General features: G+C 37.8%; 1 long non-coding RNA gene across 1 annotated transcript in view; it reads left to right on the top strand.

Moving 5' to 3' along the window:
* LOC110403875 overlaps positions 1-17,197 on the top strand; it is a 53,104-nt gene extending 35,907 nt beyond the window's left edge. Inside the window, exon 3 of the long non-coding RNA XR_002441877.1 lies at positions 16,691-17,197. This is a non-coding gene — a long non-coding RNA (uncharacterized LOC110403875). The remainder of the gene's footprint in view (positions 1-16,690) is intronic.

The following is an 18,732-nucleotide window of genomic DNA, read 5'->3' as shown; positions in this document are numbered from 1 at the left end:
TGCATCTAGATCCAGCTTAGTTCCTCTGTTTTAGAGATCTGAAACTGCTCATTCTCCCAGGGTACTTTGAACTTGCTGAGATTTGTAATGTTTTGCCAGGCTCTAAGATACTGCTTTAGTGAGTCATGAAATAATGCTGGAAATGTCTTCAAGATTTTGCATCTTTCTGAGATCAATGCTTGATAAAGTCTTTAATTCACCTAGTTCTTATCTTGCAGATAGCTCTCCATGAAAGCATCTCTACTGCAAATTAAATTTGAAACAGTCAATAGTGTGTCATCTCACAGTGAGAATTTACTACGTATATTTCACCAGTATCTTCAATTTGGTAATCAGTTTTTTGTTTCAAAGAACTTAGTGGATGCAACATATACTAACTGACTAGCTGATGAAGTTATTTCTAACTAATCTGATCTCATTATTAACTGACAAGCTGTTGATCTAGGAAGGTTACTTAACTAAAGTTTTAGTTATTTTCCCTGTATTCCTGTTGAAATACAACAGATGTTGATTGAAAGCATTTTTTTTTTATCTTCAGATCAGATTCTACACATAGCATCAGAATGTAGCTAGTTGCCTAGATAAGCTATCCAGTGGGCCATTTTATGCATCTCAACCCATGATTACTTTTATCTACCATACATAATGCCTTGACACAGCTAAAAAGGACCCAGTTTATCTCCCATGGTTTGTAAGGAGGGAAAATTTCTAACTGCAGCAAATTAGTCCTCTAAGCATTAGAGAAATATTAATTAATTAATTCTTTCAAAGTAAAGCATAAACCAGATACATACAACAGTGCTGACAATTCAGCCAGCTTTGGACAAAACTGTTTTAGTGGTACCTCTCTCTTGTAAGTTATCCTAAGATGAGGTTGCCATCTTTACTTCTTATCCTTAAAAGGAAAATCGTATTTTTAACACCGGGATTTTCATCTGAGTAAGCTTTTCTGAGACTACTTCATGTCTTATATACTGCTGTGTCAAATTTCACACTGAATTTTAGGTTGTTTTTTTTTGACAGGTATGTTCAATGAAATACTCCACCGTATTCCAGTGCTATATAACAGGAGATCTTAGAAGACAGCTCTTCTTCTTTGGTTATCTTTTTCTCATTGTAAGACTCTTAAGCTATTATCCCCCCCTCTGAAGTTCAGAACTGATATTATTAAGAGTAATATAATATTTTGCTGCTATCGATATGGGAGCAGTGAACATTTACATTGTAGGTGCGAAGTTGTATCATGAACACACTTCTCTAGCAAGATAACTCTCAAGCCTTTGGAATAGGCCTTGATTCTGACTACAAAATTCATTTGAATTACATGACTATCTGTAAGGAACAGCATGATATCTACTGTGAAATGAATATTCCTACAGTATCAATCTTTTTTATATTTAGTATCTTAATATGATCCATGACTTAAGTCACCTTTTGTACTGCTTTCTGTTTGATTATAATTTTATCTATTAATCATGTTAATCCAATAGAATCTGCCTTAATCAAATGCAAGTCAATTACCCAGTTCGTCAAATTATATTTTTAATGAAAGACATTTTTTAAGATTGAATACCAATTAGGGACTTGTCCAAGGAATCGTGGCTAGCTTTAGAGCATGGGAACACTTGCCTCTCCACTGAGAAGGTAGTTTTCATATCAACTTCCAGGTTGAGTAGTCTGAAGAGCACTTCTGAATAGACATTAAACACACAGCAGACAGTTGTTGCCTAGCCACAGAGTCCTGTTTCACCAAAGAAAATGTGCATATTATCTAAGCTGTTATCTAACTACAGAGAAGGATTAGCCTAGGTAGATTTTAAAGGATAGCTCATGACTTACCACACAAGAATTAACATGAGAGGAAGATTACACTGGCCAATGGTTGTAAACCTGAAATATAATAAGCAAATGTACCAGCCCCAAAGATATGTGGATATTCAGAGCCCTGACCCACAGGAACTTACTCAAAAAGACTTCCCTGATCCTAACAGTAAATTTTCTATTCAGTTTATCCCCGCATCTAAAACTCACAAGAGCAGCCTCTGTATTTTGTGAATTTGTTTCTATACCTCATTTGACCATTAAATCCTTATAGAAAATTCAAGTTATGGAAGATTATGCAAAAAAAATATTCAAGCTTCTGTTTCTTTCTTTCTTTCTTTCTTTCTTTCTTTTTTTAATCATATGCTTACACCTGAAGATGAAGTGATTGCTCTGATAGGAGAAGAATGCTGACTAGCTGATCAACGTGCTGAATCCAGCCTTTTAAACCTAACGTGTAAAGACCTTCTTCTCCTCTTCAGTTCTGATTTCCTTGGGAGTGTTGCAGCCTCTCCCATCTGGTACCTGCCTCTCTGGCAGCTCCAGGTAATCCTTCTGAGGGCAGCTACTTAATCTGCAGGCAGGTCCAAACACCAGCTCTTTCAGAACCTGGTCATTTATTCCAATACCTCTTTCCTCAGTATTTACTGAGTACAAAATTGTCTGTCTAATTAAAAAAAGACACCTCTCTTTTAAGTTACATTTAAATCACATGGAGGTCCTAACAGTGCCATTACACAAAAATTCTCCAGGGAAGAAGGGATAACTGATATTATTAAAAGACAGGCATACATGAATGCAGATAGCTTATACAAACATTTCACTGGCAGTAACATCACAGATTTGGAGGTTCACTAAAACAAAGACCAAGTAAGAAAATGTTCTTTAGGTATTTACACTTGCATGCAAAGTGCATCCAGGACAAAAGTAAACTGAATTTGTTCCCTCAGGAAGAAGGATGGCATGCTGCATTTAACATATACATAGTTAATCAAAAGTTGCAAACAGTCCACAAAAGGTGTGCATTTATCAGTGTAACTGAGGAACTGGAAAGAATAAATGTAAACAGATTTCCTTGAGCATAAAAGCAAACACACGTCAGGGAACCAGTCAAACCGGTGAAAGAATCTAATGACTTCAGTACTCTGAACAGACTGACTGGTCTTGTGGCAATCAGACTGACTTGTGGCAATCAGCCTCAGAGAAATCTTTCATTCGCACTGATTGGGTTCATAGTTTTGAGGAGCAGAGGTGATGAAAGCATCTTGATTTTCAACAGCCTCCACTGCCAGTTTCTTTTCCCACATTCTAATACACTAAACATGATTCTCCAATAAAAGATGTCACCACCCTATCTAGGTGACCTTTGTCTCCTTACATGAATGTCAACCCTCCCTGCAGTTTGGAAATATGACTGTAATTCATCTACACACATATGGACAACTTGAAGCTAGCTGGTTCAGGAGGCAGTTACACTGCATGGAAATACACAAGGTTCTCATTTCCACTCAGCATGCTGGGCAAGCACAAGAGTTCTAAGTTCTAAGCTCTAATTTGTGAAGGTTTGCTTGCTTTGGAAACACTAACTTGTCTAAAAAGTGGTCTGCAAAGTCAGCAGTCCAACATGCAGAATACCAAAAGGCAGCAAAAAGTTTCATTATGTACTTAGCTATGCAACGTAAGATCTCCTTCAATATTTGGACATGGTTTTAGAGCTACCTCAGGTAGCTGTGCTCCTATCTACTAGAAATGAGAGTACCATGGAAGTGTATAAAAGTAAGCCAGGGTATATAATCCCTAAGTTGCTTAAACGAAGGCAAGTATTTACTGCCTATTTATTTAGCAGTCTCTTAAAGAATTTCTTCTGAAAGCTAACCAGTTTTCAGCTTCTTTTAGCTTTTTTGTTGATGTTTTGGTTGGTTGGTTGGTTTTCTTTTATTTTCCAAGTATAGGCACTTGATCAGCTTCATTATAGCCAATGGCCAGTACCAAACCTTTTAGGTTCTAAGAAACTGAGTGCAAGAGAACCAGGGTTTGTAGAAAGATCCCACATTTGTTCCACTCCTGTAAGCCCTGTTGTTTTTTTCCTTGCATGGATGTGCAAATCTGATCCATGTTCCTGCCTCAAAATATTCTGGTTGTCAGCGCAAACACTTGATATATGATGCAATTGTTCTGTTGTCTAAATGGACATGTCACTTAACTAAGGTCATTCAGCATGGTGAGCTTCTGGAGGGCATTTTATAAGTCCTAAGACAGTACTTTTTTCTTTCTGGGATGAATTTTAAATTTCTCAGCTTAATTACTTAGGCTACACAGCTGATTAGAAAAGTATTATTGGAGAATGGGGCTGCTTGTTGTAAAATCATATAATTAAAAATACTTGTTTACATACTTAAAATTATATAAATTATATTAAATTATCCCTTCAATTATAGAGATGTCTTAGAAGGCAAGACATTTGCCTTTTCAGACTTTGAATTTACATAGCAAAGCAAGCACTGAGCATATAAAAGACTTGGTCCAGTATTGCACAATGCTGAGTAAGATCAGGCACAAAATACATTGTTTGCAGATGCACTGCAAACACAGAGGAATATTTCAAACAAAAGCTATCCTTTATTTATTAAATTTGACCTGTACCATTATTGTTGACAAATACCTTAAAGCTGTTATTTTAAATTATATAGATTATATAACTTGTAATTTATAATTACATAAATAATTTTGAGTTAAACTCAAAATCTAAACACATTAATTGGATGTGGTTTTCCTGAACTGATTTGTCTATAAATTCATCCTTTTAATCAGCATCAACTTAATTACTATAGGTAGAATTAAAACAATGTGATTTTTAAAATGTTTTAGTGTTCTGCTAAAGGCATTCACATTAAGAAAATCTAATAGCTTTAATTTGCTGTTAATTTTATCTAAAACATCTAAATATTAAACGAGAGACACTTGTGGCTTTTGAGAGCAATTACATCGGTCAGCCACAGCTTAAATTTATTCATTAAACTGATGTAGGCATGTAACATAATAAACAGTCTATTTTCTAACTACTAACGGCGACATAATATCATTGTTTTCTTACAGTAACTGAATTCCCAATACAATACTGACAAAGCATCACTAGGCTGGAGCCAAGCTGACCACGTAGCACCATTTTTTGCAGTTTTCACAAAGGCAAAGCTCTCAGAGCATCTTAGTAGACCAGATTTGTGCTGGCTGGATTAATAATAGAAAAGCCACTTAAAATGAGACTTTTTAAGACTTGTGTTTTAATAGTACTCTTTTAAAGTGTTCCAAGAAATATTTTTAAACTGCATTTTTTCACACTAGTTGAAGAATTTCTTTGTTCTTATGCAGATCAGGACTGCACAAATTACAAGAGATTCTGGCATGATGCTATTGATTTTGTAGGGATGATGATGATTTTGGTAGGAGCTGAGGTGTCTTAGCAGTGGTAAGAGATAACAAACACAGTGAAAGCCTGAGCCACACTCCTGCTAATGCAGAAGTTAGGAGACACCTTCACAAGACTGGCACTCCTTATACTGGTAAGAAAGAATGCACTTTTATAGGTCAGGCCCTGTTTAACGATTTCTAGCATACCCCAACAGTTGCGAAGCATCAACACAGCCCTTTTTAGCTGCTTTTACACTGGCCACAATTCAGTATCCAAAAAGCATTTGTTACAACACCTTCAGTATCACTCACCATCCCACCTGCACATGGTTTACAACGGCTACTAGTGAGCTAAATCTGCTGAGCTTACACGGGCCCCCACAAGTGGTCAAAACATTCAGCACGCTATGAAAAGGGTTCTAAGTGCAAATCTAGGTCACATGAAAATGCAATTTGCTAAAAGCCTTATACGATCTAAAATCCAAATTCATCCGGCATTTTACACTTAATCCACAAGCGACTTTAACTTCTACGGGCATGCCCTTGAACTGATATAATTTTGTCAAAAATACACCAAAAAGGATTTGTCTGAACAGTCACCTATGCAAACTCTTCCTTTTGCCTCCCATAGGTCAGCTCTGATTTGGTGCTGTATCAGCTGGGCTCAGACTGCTGAGAAGTGCAGAGAAAAGCATTGCCAGCGCCTTCCTGGTTTGCTCCGAGCTGTGCTTTCAGCTCAGGCCAGAGTCTGAGCTACACTGCCAGCATGCCAGCGTCCAGCCAGCACCTTGCTGACTTGGCTTCCTGGCTGGGCCTTGCACCTGCCTCACTACAGGCTTGCCTGAAGTCCTGCCACATTAAAACGCTCTGGGTTTAGTCCCTTTTCAAAACTGTTTAGCCTTATGAGATTGTTTAACCAGAATAATTTACTTTCTGAAGCATTAACCACTGATGTAACTGAAGATCAGCATGCACTTACATTTTTACATCACAAAAGATATGCAAGAGATTTATACAGAAAATAATATATATATATATATACATACACGTATACACACATATATACACATAACACAAAAACATTATCCAGGCCTACATGTAAAACACAGCACATTTCTGTTTTAATTAGCAATGCTAATGCTGGCACAATTAGGCACACACTTTGTAGGATTATCATATTCCAAACCCACTCTGAATTTCAATTTTCTTCATCAGAATTCAATTTTGACCGATACACCCCCCACCCACACAATTTCCTAACAATTATATTCTTCTTTCTGAAGGCTTTTTTCTCAGGCAGTAAAAATGAGTGAAAATTGGTGGCTTCTGTATGTGCTCTTGCAACTTATTAGCAACTTTGTTGTTCACTGCAGTGAAACTTCCAGTCACCTTGTTCTTAACCCTATTGGCTCACCCATTATCCTGCACTTTTCACAGGATTCAGTTCTAGTCTAATACAGCTCTGGGATCCCTCCCACCTTCTGCCCTATCCACCGCCCCGCTGCTTTGGGGCTGTGCTCTTGGCTGGTATTTCTGGAGTTGACTGGTACACATGAAAAATGAGAAGTGAGCCTTAAACCTTAAATCTTACCTAGTAGTACTATTGTATTTGAAGACTCTCCAAATGATTCTTACTTTCATTTACAAGACCTGGTTGATGTTCCCTTCAAACAGAAACATCTCTCTAAATCTGAATGAACAATCTCAACCTTATCCTAGGCTGATTACCATGGGCTTGCATTAATAATCTAAAGTAGTTTGACTTCTCAAGTAACTGCCACACAACAAAACCTCACCTGTGGCTGCTTCCTTGAGCTGGCTGTTCCTGCCATTACAGATGGCATCTGGATGAGTTTCTCTGGCACAAAAGGATATTTCCATCCCTCTTTAACCTTGGTTGAAGATAATTAAACAACACGATTGTCTTGAGCCTGTGGCGACTTAGCAGAAGAATTTTGCATTTCCATGCCACTCTCCTGGAAAAGCCAAGTGCCTGACTAATTTTGTGCATGCGAATACATGAGTGTGTTAACAGTTCCATTCACATCAGTCAGACTACTCACATGCTTGGATTAATTATACATTTAAGGCAGATTTGCCAGTGATTATCATTAATTGCAACTGCAGTGATTTAGGTCCTTCCATCAGAGCTAGCATAAGGGCATATGCCTCATTCTTCATTACTTTTTTCCTTTTTACTGAAGCCAAATGACCTCCTTGAATACTTAGTTTCAAATAAAAGCTGATGTGGGAATACAAGAAAGACTATTCAGAGCAGAAGCTGTGGAACAAGATGAACGGCATGAGAAAGCAAGGCTGAGAACCAAGGACACCTCCAGAAGAAGAGAAAAACAAAAGTCAAGTAAGCTGCGTGATGGCCGCGTGATAACAACGCTGATTGGAGGAAGAGCGCGTGGCTAGGAGCGACTCATGGCTCTGACTGGATCAGTGCCTGCGTGCACGGTTAAGGAGTGTTTGTGGAACGCTTTGTTGACATGTAAAGGCGGGTGGGAAAGTTAAAAGAGGAAACTTGTGAATGTATATAAGGGATGTGAGAACCTGTAATAAACGATTTGGATCGTTCACGTCTGAGTCCGTGCCTCAGATGCTGCAAGCTAACATAAACGCTCATGTCTGAAGACACAGCTGTGCTGCTGCAGTCCATTCTTACAAATTCCAGAGATGCATTTGTGCACAGTTCAGACTCTGCAGCAGAGATGATATTTTCCCATCCCCTCGTCAACTTGTCACAAAATAAGCAGATTATTTATACGTAGGTCCCTTCAGATCGGTATTGCTCAGCTTCAGCCATCATCCCAACTGATGTTTACGGAGCACTGCCACAGCAAGGTTTTGCATGCTACAGTCCTAAATCATGAGCAAACAAATAAAGAAATGGGGCATTACTTGATTAGAACAATCCTATGGTTTACAGCCTGACACTTTTCTGATGATCCCATTGCTGAGGATACCAACCATTCCGGGATGTAACAAGGAAAAATACTTAGGTTTAGTTTTAGTAAGCCCAAATTAAAAGGTGCTGGTATTTCTTGAGTTGTCCTCGAAGTCTGATTTCCTGTCACAAGACAACCACTTTTAATGTGTGCAAGGTTTACTGGCTGAAGATTGATTGCTATTCTGGCAGCTTTTATCCTGGCATTTGAAAATGATCAAATAAGTTGCTCAAGGAAGGAAGGAGAAAGTTGCACCTATTTCTCTTAGATTCTTTCCTTCTCCCTTCTTTGCCAGTAATAAAAAATGTATAGCTGAAAATTCAGAACATTTCAGATCTTCACTTCAAATAGACCGATGGAGACTTTGGCCTTATTTGTATGTGACCATCAAGGAAATAATACTTACTGATTACTGACATTAACATTCAACTTTTGGCCACTAATCTGCTAGATCAAAGCTATGTGAAATAGTTCAAGTTAGCAAAGGTTCACCTGGAAAATAACCCCCCACCCCTCCAGTGACTTATCCAACCTTATCATGGAGAAATATTTTGAAACAGCTGTGAAGATCATCAGTTCAGCGCACATAGTACCTGAATGAAGAAAAGTGTTTACCTTATGTTCCTATCTTTCAGATGCAGTACATATTGCTATAATTAGTGTCTGATACTTAGTGGTTATCTAAAACATCCTTCAGAGTAACAATTTCTAAGATAAATTTCTATTACTAGTTACTGTTTTTATTTGCCTCACTTACATACAACTTGCCACATATCAGAATACTTTTAATTTTTTCTATTTTTACATATTTTACATTTTATAATTTTACATTATATTTCTGATGACACACAAAAGTGCTTACACATAGTCATATATAGACCTATATCCATAGTTATATATTTAAGTGTTTCTGTTTATACCTAAAAGACATAACAAATGAGAAATGTATAGTTTATACACATAATAAAGGCAAGATAAATACCAGAGTAGTCATTTTATATTATCCTTTTGATCTATAGACTACCAGTGGAAGACATAATCTTTTATTTATATTATGTGAGGTAAAATTTTGAAACAGGATTTTCTGTGTCTGTCTTCCTGCTCACTTCATAATTAAGCCTGTAGGGCTGCATGGTTTATTTTTTAATGCAGTACTTGCCAATTTCTGTTATCACTAATTTAAAGTTCGTAGCTCCACGTACGACAAAAATATGAAGACAAAACAATTTATACAAAAAAAAAAACATTTTGAGTTGAAAGGTTGGTTACATTTTCATGTGTATGCTTTTGGAAGATTTCATTTCAAGCAGTTGTGATTTACAAAGCCAAAGAAAGCTCTAGTGACGTGCACTTTCCTCCACATCCCTGTGTCATTTCCCCCTCCATCTTTCTTGCTTTTTATTTTACATTATCTCATTTATATATGTATACAAATGAGACAAAATTTTTCCCTTCATTACTGTCTTAACCTTTTTAATTTAGCTCCAAACTAGCAAACTCTATCAGTCCTACACCAAGCCCAACTATGACACTCACTATGAAGAAAAAGCATCTCTTATTTTACACAAAACATTACAAGGTCAGAACAGCATCTTTCATCTCTTCCCACCTTCACCAGACTGAACAATAGGCAGCAATAATCCTGTGATATCCACAACTAATTTATCCAACAAGAAGACAGGTAGCACTCTGAACCGCACTGCTGCCTGAATAGGTGCAGTAAATAAGCAGCTTAATGGTAGCCTTTCAGGCAGGAGGGCAACATATCACAGCATGGCATTTTTATAATCTTCCTGGCATGCCTACAGCCAAGAGCACATAGCTGAGCGTATGTTCCCTCTTCTGTCGGGCTTAGGATGCATGTAATCGTTAGATTGTGACACATTGTGCCTTTAAGCAAGTTTAACTGTTTTATATCCCCTCTGATCTACAGCTTTGTACATCTGTTACGTTGCCTCTTAAACTTCAGTCAGCACATCTGTGGTCTGATCTTTCTGAAGCTCATTGCATGGCTTAGGTTTTGCACAGTATTTCTTTGTATCTGTGCAGTGTTTATTTGCAAGGAATACCTTTTGTATTAGTGTTCTTACTGAGCTAGAGCAAAAGAGCAAGCTAAATCTATATGGGACATCTTCATCTGGAAAAAAATGAATGAGGCATTAGGAACTTATTGAAATCACTTGATTTATAATAAATTGGTGAATGGGTCCCCTTTATGTCTTTGAGCACAGGGAATGTCTTCTCTCCACCCAAAAGATGTTCACCTATAGAGGCATAAAGGAGCCTGTTACTGGATTTTTCTTCCACAGAGTCCCTGGGAACACTGATTAAGCAGCCCCAATTTCAGATAGAAGCATTAATTTGCAGGTGTGCCCACTGTCGTCTCCACCTGCCACTAATGTCAGCCAGATTTCAGATACTCAGTGCGGATCAACTAGTCTCTCAGCATGCTGTCTTCTGGAAAGAAGCAGCCTTGTGCCAGCCAACATTTCCCATAACTGTTGCACAGGGCAAGTAGTGCTGGGGAGGAGACGGAGCCAGCACAGCAAAAAGCCCTTTGACTCCTAGAAACACTTGCAGAAGCCCTTCACAAAGCAGTATTTATCAGCCATGATTGGTGTCCTGAAGATCTCTGCAGAACAGCTGATACTAAACAGCATTTTTGTTATGCATAAATTCTAAGTCAGAAGGGCCCCACAGTTTCTACCATGGAGCCACCAAAACGCAGAGGTGCTACAGTAAACCTTAAGCTATAGGAGCTGTCTTTATCATCCAGCTTTCTGCTCTGTTTTTGGTTTTTTTTTCTGCTTGCTCCTGGGGGAGATTTTTTAAGTGTTAGCGGAAATTTTGGACACGATGGTTTTAAAGACTTCGGTTTACTCCCACCCTGTATTGAAAGCTACAAACTATTCTTTTGCCAGCCAGTGAAAAGTTATAAACTACCTTCTGTAAACTGCTAATGAAACTGAAGCCTGTCTTCAGCCAACAGTAACAGTTCCTGTAGGAACGCTGTTCTTGTCCTACCCTAGGAGTCAGTACCACTGGGTCTACATGAGCAGTTCATTAAAGGGCACTGAGCATAGCTATCACACCAGGGGAGCAGCGTCTTCTCAGCCAAAATTACTGTAAGCAAAATTCTGCCTATGCTGACATCATTGACAGAGTTCCCTGTTACCTTTTTAATAGGACAAGTAAGAGGATTTCAGACATTAAGTATCTACCTTACTGCAGGATTGTTTCTTTTGAGATACTACTCAGGTATGAGTACAGTTTTCAATTACCTCTTCTGCCAAGATATCAGTAGAGATCACATAACTATTTTACTTAAAAAAAAAAAAACTCCAGAAAATTACATTAAGTTACAGAAAATGCTTTTTGATCATTCTCACAGTTAGAATTTCATCTACTCCTATAAAATATCTTCACTTCTAACCTAGAGGCCCAAAAAATGAAATAGAAGCCTTCAAATTAGTTGAGATCAAATGAGACTGAAAGCAAGACTGTAAGAAAGCATGTGTTTCTTAGAATTTGTCTGATACAGCTCATTTGTAAAGATGGAGTGTGTTGCTGGACAGAGTGATGAAGGAAAAGAGATGTTGCTGCCAAGGTTTCCTCACGAGGATCCCTTCATGCACGCACTTCGGCTAAGTGACAGATGCAGACATTTGATTTATCAGGGTTGCAGGATTACTAAGAGATGTCTTGACTCCTTTTCCCAACACGGACTTTCAGCTGCCAAGTTTCTCTTTAAACTTACACAGCTGCAATACATTACCCGGATGAGTTTCCTCCCTTTCTTCACCTGTAACACCTTTCACGCTCTATCCAAAATTATACCCTATGTTTATATACAATGAATTTTCCAGAGCAGTGAAAACAGACTTCTTAGTGCAGCATCATTACCCCCTCTCTTGGAGAGAAGTAGCCAAAGAGCCTGTCTGAGCTGGCAACCATCAAGCTTTACAGTCTAACAAGTTCCACTACTATAATGAAAATCCAAAGACCTGGAAACAATATACAGAGCTTCCCTGACTAATTTTATTATGCAGACACACTTAATAGCTCCTGTTACAATCACATTTATAAGCAGGAAAACAGTATTGGATTGTGACTATCACACTAAATCGACATGGATTATCAGTCATTAAAAAGGAACAAAATTAGCATCAAGCAGTAATATTTTACACTTATCAAATCTACAGCTGGTCAAGGTTCATTACAATACTGTGCAATAAAGTCAGGAAGCATTGGCTCATTCTACAGAACATTTAAATCTCTATTGTATTTGTGTAGGATATAATTTCTGATAGCAATAAAGCCTAATAAAAGTTACACCCCGATGAATAAAGTGTTAATAAATTGACCCAAGACATTTAAATGGCTAATTATATTTGAGATAAAGGAGGATTCGCTTGTTTCTATAGATTGTTTGAAGCTGTACTCTAACCAGCTAACTAGCCAACTACAAGATGATTTTATAAAAATATCTCTAATATGAAATATTAATATTTCTAGCTCCTTTTTCAATAGATTAATAATTAATTAGAATTTCCTAACACATTTCCTATTCATCAAAAGAATCATACCTCTCGTTAAAATATCTAAGCTTTGCACAACTTAACTTTTAACTAATCCCTAGATTTTATTATACTTAAAAATATTTACAGCTACTCTATTTAGCTTTTCCACTGGTCCTCTCAATGATGAAAAATGGTACTTTCTATAAAACAACAGTATCCTATTACAATACAAACAATAGTCTTACAGAATGTATATGAAAAGACAGCCCAAACAGGCACACCGAGTCAGATCATTCATACAGGGTAATTACCACAGTGGGCCTCCCAAGATCCTGGGCCTTGGGCCTAAGCTATCATCCTTAAAGACTGGATCACTTAGAGGCTTAAAGTACTTCCTAAACTACACCATAGAGTTTTGGAATTCTTTGGTGAATTGCTTCTCCAAACCACATCACAGCTGATAGTTAAAACTGTTAACAGGTCCCTGACATGAAAGGAGTTACACTGCAACATCACTGGTTTTTGAGACGCTGAGAAATAGTTCTAGATGCTGGAGAAGTAGTGGCTTGTGTATGAAGAATGACTGGATGACTGAGATGGTACAAAGGGGTGACAAATGATAAAGAAACAGTCCTCAAAAGGAAAACAAACCAGAAATTGCTAAAATTGGCACATTAGTTGTTTTTCAGGGGAATTTTACATGGGAGAGTAAAACAGAACATGTGGTTTTACACACTGCAAGTTGAAAATTGCCAGCCATTGCTCTCTAATGTGTGAATATGTCACTAATATGTACCCAGCCTTTTCAGCCCCTGCTTATTGCTTGCATGTGCTCCAGCTGGGGGGGGGGGAGAGGGGAGGTGTGCAAGAAACACAGATCCTTATGAAAGGGGAATTTTCATTTTTTGAGCAGCTCAGTTTTATTTTACTTTGAGTTTAGCTCTGAAGTCTACTGCTGCTAATGAGATCACTATCAAAGGAGATAAGGGGACATATCCCTCCCAACAGCTTTCTGGTTTCTTCTTTAGGTTCACTAAGGGAGTCTTTTTAGTGAGTTGACCCATACAGACAGAATCCCTCCTTGGCTAGACAACCTCTAGGTGACTAGAAAATGACTATAATTAGGACCATAATAGTGACATTAAACAAAGCAGATGCAGTTTGCAACTTCTGTCTCTTAACACCTATTTAAACTAACTTATGCAACTAGGGAAAAATATGTTATTTGGGAAACTACACCAAGCTTAGTCTCTGGAAAAATGGTATCAAACTCTTGCTAATGGCAATCTTTTTACCTGCATCTGAGAGAAACAATACTAGATAACATTTTCACTTTGCTACCTACTTTTAGAGGTAAATGTATATTAGAAAGAATTGTAGAGTGAAGACATTTTTCTTTAGAATTAGTTAACGTATGTTAAAAGCTTGGTACAAAATGTTTGAGGCTTTATAAGGAAAGAAAATGGGACCTTGAACAAAGGAAATCTGAGCCAGGATTCATGCAATTTTAACATACAAGTAACCTTTAAACATCTCTTCTTCATGCAGTCAGTTCAGTTCTCCTGCTACTTTCCTCATCTGCTGAGGATGAACCATTTCCTTCAGGAAACTGTAAATTTTGGTGACTAGTATCATTCTACCCCCTGAAAACACTTCAGAAACTTGTGGTTTTGGTCTTAGAAAGCCAGTTAGCTCTGCCTTTGGTTCCTTTTGCACTGATACTGTATTCTGCAACAGCATCATCAAATAACAGCTTTCATGTTGGTAAAAGAGAGAGTGGATTACAGACATTTTGTTTTACTTGCATAGCTCTAGCTGAGCTATCATGGAAAAGCTGATAAGCATAACACAAGGTGGTAAGTCTTAAATTGATACAAATCTAGATTATGTTTAGCATACGTGGAAATAGAAGCAGTACGGCACTGTGTTGACTCCTGATATTACTCAGCAGTCAACAAGACAAATAAAGTCAGAAGGCAGTTTATCTTAATTTCTCCCAAGTGTCTTTGGTTCTGTTTCATGTCATGGTTATCTTCCAGCATAAGCTGCAAAATCATAAATTGCTCCTTTTTTTCTGGAACATTATCAAGGTTGAATAAGTTTTGTAACTGGTCCCAGGTCGATGAAGCATTTACAAACAGGCACATGTTCCATTACTATCATGGGACATCAGGATATTGCAAAAATCTTTGATTCATTTGTTGCAATCTTGTTTTTTTTACCATGTCCAACACCAGTAGTGTTTTTAAAAGGTCATATTAGAGAGGTTACTCTTTTCTGCCTGAATTTTTAGAGTTTTTGTGCATTTGCATCAGATAGCCTGCATATATATGCATGTACTTTTTATAGACTTTATTGTAGCATACCTCAGATACCACAGTCATGACTACGCTCTGATCTGCTTTGTCAAAGTAACCGTTCATTGCCTACCTTTTTGTTGCTGTTCTAGCATAAAGACTGGGTACTTAAAGAGCTATCTTCACCTGGCAGGGCATTTGGGTGCAGTTTCCCTCCCTCTCCCTCTCTCTCATATTTGAAGAGGGCTTCAAATATGCTGAGCACCTCCTTCAGTTTCAGTCTTGATGCTTCTTAAGAAATATAGCTGGTATACTTGGAAGGCAGGAGAGGAGGGCTGTATACTGTTTCAACAGCATAGCCCCAGGTCTGTATCTAGGTTACAGGCCCAGTAGAGCCCATCCATTTCCTGAAGCACCTGCCAAGCTTTCCTTCTGCGAGCCCAGCTTTTCTGGGCGCTGCACCAGCTACACTAAGCAGGGTAGTCAGTTTTTTCTGTACCTTTTGTTCCTGTTGCTCAAGTTCACACCAACAATCACTTAGTCCAGAGGGATGGAGAAGCAACAACACCTGATGTGTTCCAGCTTCCCCCCCTTCTCTTTTTGATTCCCTAGCCCCTAGGATTTAACGAGCTTAAAATTGAATGGCAGTTCAAGGCACCCTGAAGGACATAAAAATATATAAATTATGTTATAGTTAATTCTTTATACTTTTTGAAACATCACAACTACTATGCGCATCAAATGAAATCACAGTACTTGAGCCTTAAGAAAAAAATCTTTACATGGATTCCTTACTGAGCTGGTAAATTCTCTAGATGTATTGCAGTAGTGTGAAACCCCATCTTTACAACTCTGTTATATTAGTGTTCTACATATAGGATTGGAATACCATCTGTGTTATCTGTGTATTTTTTAATACAGTGAAAAATCAGCCTATGTCCTTTAGAGGAGGCATTCATACACTGCAGGGCAAGGAAGACTCGCTAAGACCCAATAGGGTGCTTACCTGTCAACAACCCCAAACTGTTAATCTTGTCAAACTGCTAGTAGACACACAAATATTTTATTAGCATTTGTAAAGAAAAATAGCTGATAATATTTTCCATTAAAAATGTGCATATTTTTAAAAGGTAAATACAAAATCAAAGGCAGTTTAAGTTTTATTTGATACGTTGCGCTAGCAAAGACATGTAGTAGCAAGTATTAAAACTTCATAAAAAGTAAAAGGCACTCTCAGCCTGTAAATTTATCAGCTAATTACTACATTATCTTGAATTTCTAGCTCATACATTGCATGTATAACTGAAAGTTTAAGATCAGTAAAGCCAAACACTCCCGAAGTATAGTGACTGCCACTGAAATAAGACCAACTTTCCTACGTTTTCTTCAATGCAAAAAGCTTGATTCTACATTCAAGAGCAAATGCTTATCTTGCTAAGGAAATCTCTGTTAAAGAACAGTTGATATTGCTGTTGTTAAATGAAATTTGAAGTGTCAATAGCTGCTAAACCAGTATTTACTTTTTTCCCCTCTTTGATGTTTTTTCAAAATTCTCGACTAAAATCCTGAAAGCCTAGGGGTGTTTGTTCTTGTTCAAAATAGCTTCAGTCTCATCGATGCACTACCTTAATTTCTTTGCATGTTGAATTTCCTTCTGAAAAAATATCTGTATTGTGTGTTTTTGAAATAGATCACCAAGCAGGTGTTAGACTTGAAATGCAGCGCAGAGCCCAGTGAGTTAGCTCCCAGGTAACATCCTATCTTCTGGGAACACTTTGGCAAGCAGAAGCAGGATTCCACAGTGGAACCAGCAGGGATGTCTCAGGTTAGTCTTCTTCAGTGATAAATGTAAATAGTAGCTTTTAACATAGTGCCTTTACTCTGCTGTTCTGTGTCCTTGCGACTCTGCCCCTGAACCTCAGTACACCCACCTGTACAAGAGTATACCTGTATGTATTACAGCTTTATAAATCCTTAAGAAAAGTACATGAGGAAGGTCACTAAGGAAGTCTGAGACTTTCTGATTCACATTAACTATCTTCTACAATGTGAGCTGAAAAATAATTCCACTCTCCCTCAGGGCATGCAGACATGAAAACTGCACTGTGCAGAGTACCATGAAGTACCCAGCTCTCCTGGGAAGTCTAGTGAGCTGGACATCATCTTTGCTACCTTTTAGGAAACATCTCTAAATTCTCCAGCAGTATTATACTTCTTATTTACGAAGTGCATTACAGGCATTCAATAACATCCAGGCTCACTCCATCTACATATTAAGATTCTCCACTTTCTCCCAAGAGCTTCTGTGAATAAGCAGAATGAAACTTTACTGTAGTTTATTTCCCTGTGTTTGTTTTAATTAGTGGTAGAGTTCCACAGGTTACCCCAGTTTCCTCGGTCTTCAGAAAAGGTATGCTGCAAAGGTTTATTTCTTCCTGTTGTTCTAACCTAGTTTAAGACAGCATAATTCTATGACTATGAACAGCAGTTTGCTTTTACAAACCCTTCAAGAAGCAGCTTATTGAAAGTCACTGGGACTGTTCACAGCACTTGCAAAAAACTATGGCAGAACATGATCTTTCCTTAATCTGCCATTATTAGCTAGTCCACACAATCAAAGGAAGAGAAACTTGATGTTCCAGAACCATGACCCATGAACATGAAGGATGAGTTCCTTTGCAAGGAAGTGTAATAACTTACGGGAAGATGGATCAGTTCAGTCTCCGAAGGACAAAACGCAACTACATATATTCAAGCAAGACTTGACAACGTCCAACTTTTTCATGAATATCAAAATATTTTCTTATGAAGAACAGTGGATACTGAAATTGTGAAACATCTGTTTGCACTTAAGTCACACCCAGCCCAAATCTAGGAATTCTGCTCAGCCTACTTATCCTTAGCTTTTTATTATTTTTTTAATTGTAGCTAGTTTTTCCTCAGTAAGTGTATTACATAACCATACTGAAAATATTAATTAATGATGAATATTTATGGTCTGAATTATATGTTTGATCACAGGGAAAAAAAAAGGTATCTTCAAAAGTATATCAGCAGTACTACATTATTACATGAAATGCAGGGAGAAGCATAATTAGAAAGGAGGAAACTGCTTTGCATGGAATAGAGAAGGCAGCCTGAACTGTTTTTCAAACAATCTGCTCATGAATGTCTGACTATTATTCACTTGCTGTATTCTTCTGTGGCCACCATGGCAGAAGGCTGAATTAGTTTTTCTCAAAGAAAATCACCTCACTGAAGTCTTTCAGCCAATTTTGCATCTGTAACTGGGCCTGTATAGCTTTCTCTATTTGCTGCTATTCCATCCCTGCGGACACACACACAAAAACGTACTTGAAGACAAAGAGAATTCCAGGTGAAAGTCAAAGGGAAGAAAGAGGCCAGCTGCTAGTTTGAAGTATGATCAAACATGAGGAGTTTGCCTAAAGTATCAATAAAAAGTGGACAGCTCTCAGAACAGAAACCCAACAAAAGGAAGTAGAATATTTCTTTTTGTGGGAACACTGGTCCACAGTAGAGCAGTCAGCAGGAAGACGTATCACTGACAAAAACAGAGGACTGCAGAAAGGTACACAACGAGTATGTACAGTATTCTTAAGCAAAAATCCTCACTTGTAGCCAAACTGAACTAACTTCACTGTTGAAAAGAACTTCTTTCCATAGTTTCTTCCAGAAAACTCCCAAAACAATACCGGTTAACTTCAGAGAGAG

This window comes from Numida meleagris, chromosome 9 (assembly GCF_002078875.1).
Source record: "Numida meleagris isolate 19003 breed g44 Domestic line chromosome 9, NumMel1.0, whole genome shotgun sequence".
In the NCBI taxonomy this organism is placed as follows: domain Eukaryota; kingdom Metazoa; phylum Chordata; class Aves; order Galliformes; family Numididae; genus Numida; species Numida meleagris.
This window is presented reverse-complemented; position numbering and strand designations above follow the sequence as displayed.